Source organism: Coregonus clupeaformis, unplaced genomic scaffold, assembly GCF_020615455.1.
Source record: "Coregonus clupeaformis isolate EN_2021a unplaced genomic scaffold, ASM2061545v1 scaf0174, whole genome shotgun sequence".
In the NCBI taxonomy this organism is placed as follows: domain Eukaryota; kingdom Metazoa; phylum Chordata; class Actinopteri; order Salmoniformes; family Salmonidae; genus Coregonus; species Coregonus clupeaformis.
This window is the reverse complement of record NW_025533629.1, coordinates 187,498-195,147: the sequence shown is the minus strand read 5'-3', so window position 1 is coordinate 195,147 and position 7,650 is coordinate 187,498. Positions and strand designations below refer to the sequence as shown.

General features: G+C 44.7%; 1 pseudogene; it reads left to right on the top strand.

Moving 5' to 3' along the window:
* Positions 1–2,274: 2,274 nt before the first annotated feature.
* LOC123483975 lies at positions 2,275–7,650 on the top strand (annotated as a pseudogene).

Here is a 7,650-nt window from a genome sequence, read left to right as displayed (position 1 = left end):
GACTGCAACACCATCATTAGGTTTACTGACGACACAACAGTGGTAGGCCTGATCACCGATGTCAGCAAGACAAAGGAGCTGATGGTGGACTACAGGAAAAGGAGGACCGAGCACGCCCCCATCCACTTCGACAGGGCTGTGGAGCGGGTCGAGAGCTTTAAGTTCCTCAGTGTCCACATCACTTAGGAATTTACATGGTCCACACACACACCAACACAGTCATGAAGAAGGCACAGCCACGCCTTCTTCCACCTCAGGAGGCTGAAAAGATTTAGCATGGGCACTCAGATCCTCAAAATGTTTTACAGATGCACCATTGAGAGCATCTTGACTGGCTGCAACCCCGCTTGGTATGGCAACTGCTTGGCATCCGACCACAAGGCGCTACAGAGGGTAGTGCGTACGGCACAGTACATTACTGGAGCTGAGCTCTCTGCCATCCAGGACCTCTATACCAGGCGGTGTCAGAGGAAGGCCCTAAAAATTATCAAAGATTCCAGCCACACAAGTCATAAACTGTTCGCTCTGCTACCGCACGGCAAGCGGTACCGATGCAGACCAAGTCTGGAACCAACAGGACCCTGAACAGCTTCTACCCCCAAGCCATAAGACTATTAAATAGCTAACCAAATAGCTACCCGGACTATCTGCATTGACCCCACTTTGCACTCTCTTTTGACTCATCACATACGCTGCTACTACTGTTTATTATCTATCCTGTTGACTAGTCACTTTACCCCTACCTATATGTACATATCTACCTGAATTACCTCGTTCCCCTGCACATGGACTAGGTACTGGTACCCTGTGTATATAGCTAAGTTATCGCTACTCATTGTGGATTTATTCCTCCTGTTATTATCTTTCTATTATTTTTTTCTCTGTATTGTTGGGAAGGGCCGTAAGTAAGCATTTCACTGTTAGTCTACACCTGTTGTTTACCAAGCAGACCCCTTTCCACATGCTGCCCTGTCAGGCTGAGGAGGCCATGTTTTTGCCCTAGTACTACACACCTGATTCCACTAATCAACTCATCATCAAACCTTTGAATCAGGTGTGTAGTGCTAGAGGGAAATACTGCACTATATGTTCAACTGTATTAGAAGCTGAGACTGTCAGGTACCCTGTCCACCTGCCTAAGAGTCAGACAGACACATCCTATAGGCCTAACCCTCCCAGCGATAGGCCTGAAGCTATCCTGGTGGTGGATAAAACTGTTATGAGCCATATTGCCTGATAGAACACAGATATCAATTGAAACGTTCTCTAAACATCTCACGACATACTAGGCCTACAACATGCTTTACAGTTCTCTGGATTAGAAATGTCAAACAAACCCAGTTCATGACATACTGTAGTAGACAGGTAGGCTAGGTTTTGGCCTAACCGGCACAAATCCAGAGGAGACATTGCCCTCTTGTGACTAATCTTGAATATTGCATACATATTTATTCAGGCCTATATTACTCTGCAGTCTTATGGCCAGTTTGCAATCATATAGCATACTGGTCATAAGACTGGCCAAGCTCAGGAGGGATATACACTGAGTATACCAAACATTACGAACACCTTCCCTAATATTGAGTTTGCCCTCAGAACAGCCTCAATTTGTCAGGGCATGGACAAGGTGTCGGGGCAAGGTGTCAAAAAGCGTTCCACAGGGATGCTGGCCCATATTGACTACAATGCTTCCCACAGTTGTGTCACGTTGGCTGGATGTCCGTTGGGTGGTGGACCATTCTTTGGGTGGTGGACCAAACTCAGCAGCGTTGCAGTTCTTGACACAAACCGCTGCGACTGGCACTTACTACCATACCCCGTTCAAAGGCTCTCAAATGTTTTGTCTTTGCCCATTCACCCTCTGAATGGCACACATTACACAATCCATCTCTTAATTGTCTCAATGCTTAAAAATCATTCTTTAACCAGTCTCCTCCCCTTCATCTACACTGATTGAAGTGGATTTAACAAGTGACATCAATAAAGGATCATAGCTTTCACCTGGATTCACCTGGTCAACCTACGCCATGGAAAGAGAAGGTGTTCCTAATGTTTTGTACACTCAGTGTATAGCCAAGACAGAGTGTACATACCAGAACTCTTTCATTGGTCAGGGCTAGAGAAAAATGAACAAAAGGGAGGGACTGCAATAAGCAAAGCAACACAGAGTGAGAGATCTGGGGGTTAAACGATACCGTCCTGGTATGTGCAGCAAAGGCATTGCAAGCCTGGTGACACGAAGTTCTCACAGTGTCTCTTTCTTTCATCGCACTAAACCCTGTCTCTCCCAGGACCATGAAGAAATGCACGGTTCACCCTGATGTGATTGAGTAATGTATCCCTTTTTTCCCCCACCTGTCTCCCTGGACCTCAGTGCTCCCAGGTAGGTAAGCCCAGCACCGGCAGCGTGAACAGGTGTGACATTCTGCTATGCTAGGGAACATGACAATGCAAGGCATGGCAATGGTCGTGTTCCTCCACTCAGAAGTAGCTGAGGTATTTTATGTATCAGCTAACCACATCAAATGCATTTTGGTACCCAACTGCATAGTCGATGACATGGCACGCAACCATTGGTTTATGCATGCAGCGTCTGAGCAGGGGATCGCGACTAATAATAGCACCTGTACACTTGCACCTTACTGCACAACACCTGCAACATATTAGGCACTAATAGCAGTATTGGATGCTTGCACACAAAATCAATTCACTGCTTTGCAATGCCCGTTTTTCAATAGGCCTATGTAATGTAACGCCTAGCAAAAGAATGCTGAACATCATCACAGACACATTCAAACAGTTTTCCATTTTCTTTTACCCATAGGTCTACTTGTGAAAAGGTCAGCAAAGGACTGCACACTACAGTGCATGGCTAATCAAAGAGGGTTCATAGTAATAGGCCTCTCAGGGAGAGCTAGACTGAGGGGAGGGGGTTGCATTGAAGACAGCAACAGGTGCTGCATCAATGTGGTGTAAACGGTCTCTGCCAGACAGAACCTTGTAGCCTGGTTGCCAGTCTGTTTAGCTAACATTCTACTCCTTGTACTCCCAAGTCATTTGAATATGAAGTACAAGGAGTTGAACATTAGCTACAAAAAAAATAAAAGGCAACCAGGCAAGACAAGAACCTGGTTCCAACCATATGACAGACAAGGTCGATTGGGTAAATGTGCCTAAATGTTTTGGTATTTTTGCTAGTTTTGTTTGTAGAATATTTGTTCCAAATTTTAAATAATACCATAATTACCATGTTCATTAATGCACACTTCTTGTAAATTCATGTAGGAATTAACTGAAATTGTTCAATAAAAACGGTTTTCATCCATGGGGTTTATCTCCCCGCCATCAACGTTGTCATTAGGGACTGGGAAAGTGCAATCTTGACAAGTTGAGGGCGGCAGAGGCTCGAAGAGCGGGAAATAAAACCGAATTAAACTAGCTAGCTAACCTGCAACTGCTCTAAAGTTTCCTACCTTTGGCACATTGAAACAAACTAACAATAATCTATAGATACATGTTTCTCTTGTTAAATACAACTGTAACAATATAAATGTAACCAATACTTGCCCACCTATGAATATGAGTGGTTTAGGATCGACTAGCTCAATTTGGTAAGCGCCAGATATTTTTACTTCGTTCATACTGCAGCTAGAGCGGGACTGGTGTTGATGATTCTGATACAGGGTCGGCTGTTCCTGGCTGGGTTCACATCTCTTGCAAGTTGTTTTAACTTTAGTTGCCATTGTCTTGCTGATTTACATTGGATATAACCTCAATCAATTATTTGTTTCACTTTACTTGTTCAAGATATCTAATCAAGCACGGTGTCTACGATGGAGAACGAAATAGCTGTAAGTTACCTTTCACGAGCGTACTACTTGCCATCTTGCTAACTACCAGTATGCTAGTTAGCTAACATTAATATGTTGTAAAAATAAATAAAAAACCATCAGGCAGCTAGCTAAGTGGCTAAACAGATCAGTGTTGCGTTTGATTGTGTCGGTATATTTAATTGTGAAACATGTAACAATGTCGGGTTGCCAATACCACAATTATAAAATTAACGTTATATAGCCAGCGAAAGTTAAAATGTCACTCTTGAACGCTAACGATAACTGTCTAGCTATCACTAACGTTAGCTTCCCTGCATGCAGTGCATAAAGGTAGCAGGGTCTTTAGTTTAGCTAATTTATCTAGCTAGCAAGCTATGTTAACTAGCGACGTTATTTATGTTCAGTTATATGTCGCTTGATATAGCTAATGTATTCTAAACCAGAGTAAGTTATATTGTAACTCGTTTTTGGTGAATGGAGATTGATCTTACATGTTTCTCTCCTGATCGAAAATGTGTTGGCTTGCTCTTGTTAGCTACAGTAGCTAGCTAACTAGCTAATGTAGTAGCTAAGTTCTCTCCCTAAACCTTAGCCTAGCAATGTGCAGTTTCTCATGCATTTCTGTGAGTCATAATATAGGCTTTAAAAAGCAAAAGGTCACTCAGTGTTGGCTAGTTATTCCGAGCCCTAGACAAAACAAAAGTGCATCTACAAAGACAACCTCTTTTCAAGGTGCAGGTGTTCCCACAATACAAATTGCATAGATAGCTTGTTTTGAAAGATCAAAGGCTTACAACATACCCTTTGTCTTAAATATATCAAACAATATTGCTTTGTAAAACAGCTAACTTTTTTGCTACATTATCAGAATTTCTCAGCATTGGTGAGGATGGCCAATCCAGTGATGCTCTTGTTCTGTTTCAAGCTAATCTCAATCTGCACCCAGACCAGCACTTCTCCTCCTCCTGCTCCAGTGTCTCAAGACCCCAACAACAATACCACCCCCTCTCACCATGCCCCCCGCTTTGGCAGCCATCATCCCTAACCGCATCTTTGTGGGAGGAATTGATTTCAAGGTGAATATCGACTTTTCTTTACTTTCATAGGGTCTCCTGTTTAGGTAGTTGCGACTAACTTGACCTTTTTTTGGTGCTGCTGCATGTTACTGGGAGCATAAAAAGGGCAGCTTAATTCAAGTGTGTGTGTTCTTTTTGTGCGTAGGGACCAATGATAACCACCTGAGACGCTTCTTCTCCCAGCATGGAGCGGTGAAGGAGGTGAAGATTGTGATTGACCGTACTGGGGTGTCAAAAGGGTGAGAGTCTAGTTAAACTGTAGATGTTCTGCCCACATAGACTGGATGACACCTGCAATGATGTTTATTAAATAAACTACAGCAATGGAAATGTAATCCAGGGACACTGTATTATTGTCTTGTGTATGTGTCCATCCCACGGATATGGCTTTGTTACCTTTGAGGACCCAGGAGGATACCGGAGAGAATTTCATGATGTAAGTAACTAAAGGTGTTACCCTCTTTGACAAAAGGGTTCTAAAGGGTTTCGAGCTGTCCCCATAGGAGAACCTTTGTTCCAGGGAACCATTGTGGGTTACATGTAGAACCCTCTGTGCAAAGGGTTCCACGTGGAATCCAAAATGTTTCTACTTGGAACCAACAAGGGTTATTCAACAGGCTCCCATATGAGGACAGCCGAAGAACCTCTTTAGGTTCTAGATGGCACCTTTTCTTTCTAAGAGTGTAGGAGCCAATATACTGTACAGAAATGGGAAAGAAACGATACGATACAAAACCTTATATCTCCTTCTGGAGGGCAGCAGCTCTAATTCACATTAGATCTAGCTCAGTCCATCATCAGTAAAGTCATGAGCCATGGGTAGTAAATGCTCAGTGTAAAGTTATCTGTCTCAATCTGTACTGATACCCCCTTCCTGGGTGCAACCACCACATCCCCAGGCTGACAGACTGTGCTTCCGGGGACAAGAGGCTCAACATCGCCAGGCCGTCCGCAAGCAACAAGTGGGAGGGCACTGCAAGTGATGCAGAGCACCGTAGAGCAGAGGTAGGCGACCCTGGTCCTGAAGTGCCTGCGTGTTTTTGATTTAACCGACCTCGAAGACCAGGTGTGTTGAATTTAGGCAGTCACTGGAACTGATCAATTAGCTCAGTCGGTCAGGTGTGGTGCCTAGTTGGAGCAGAATCCTGCAGTACCTACGGCACTCCAGGAACAGGGTTGTTTCCCATGCTGTGGAAATTAGCATTTTGCAACAAATGTATAATGCATCGAGAAAATGTTAACACTGCACTATATATTGTCTTATCTTGATCGTGGGGGCTAATGTGCTCTTGCACTTGTTGGCTTTTAAAATGCTGGACTAAGCGTCACCTGGGATTGGAGTGCCGATAACATTTGCCTTTGTAGGCCATAACCTGGTGGTTGACTTGTGCCTCCTTCACTGAGCAAACAGCTTCTCTGTGTCCAGCCATACTCCTACCATGATGCCCACCCCTGTGGGAACCATGTACCCCACCACCCCACGGGGTACCCCTACACCTACCACACAACGGAGTGGCCTACTTCCACACCCCAGAGATGAGCCCCTCCGCTTCCTACCAGCCTGGCCTGTGAGTCCTATCCTTCGCTCAGCCACGTGCTCACAGATGACACTTTTTTCCTCGTGGTGAATGAAATTGTACAGCACTCTGATCATGAATATACAGGGAGCAACATATGAGAATCATAGAGAGACTGTTGACATTGTTTCATCCAGAAAAAACAGACATGACATACTACAGGGTTTTAGTCATATTTTAGTCATTTCTTTAGTGTTTTAAAGCCAGTATGAAAATAAAAAAAATGTATGCAGTCACTAACTGTAAGTCGCCCTGGATAAGAGCGTCCGCTAAAAATGACTAAAATGTAAAAAATGGTAGTAGAGAATGGATTGCATTTGATAAAATGTATATATACATTCGGCGTAAAGATACATGTTCTTTCTACATGGCTGGTGTCCCCATATTACATGTGCGTCTCTAACCTCCGATCTGTGTCCTTGTAGTCCCACTCAGTACCTGGTTTCCAGTCATGCGGACCCACCAGCCTCCACCCATCTACCACAAAGCAGCCAGCCTACCACCACTACCAGGTCAGACAAGTCTTGTCCTGGACCGCCTCACCACCACCATTACAACTCAAAAGCTGACCAAGCCTGGATTCCAGATCTGTTTGTGCTCTACAGGCAACACATACGATGTCTATGATCATAGGGAGCTGGCAAGACAGCACAAAGCCAGATCTGGGACCAGGCTATAATCCCTTATACCAGTACAGCGCCATAAGAAAAATCCATTGTAAATAGTGGAACCTCAGCCACCGACAACCAAGTCAGCTGTGCAGATTTAATGGAATGCTATCGAGGTGTTATTCCAGGAGAAAGCTTGTGTACTCCTGGCTACTGATCTGTTTCCATACTGTGTCCTTCAGGCCCAACTACACAGTGTCACCCTAGTCACCTGCAAATGGAACGCTCCTCAGGTAAAGGGAAGGAGATGGGCGTCTTTGCTCTTCTGACCTCTACGTTTGTGAGTGGGTTTTTGTCGGAGGCAAGGTGCGTTCTAAGAGCGAACTAATGTGTGCATGCGAAATTCTGTGGTGTGTGTGTGTCAGTCTCCAGTGCCCTCCAGCCCAGTGTTGTACATGCAGCCCTCGAGCTCCTGTACCAGCCCATGGAGCAGCCCAGCGACGGGGCTGTGTCCAGCCCTGCCATGCCCCTCATGAGGCCCCCATCCCAGAGGTAG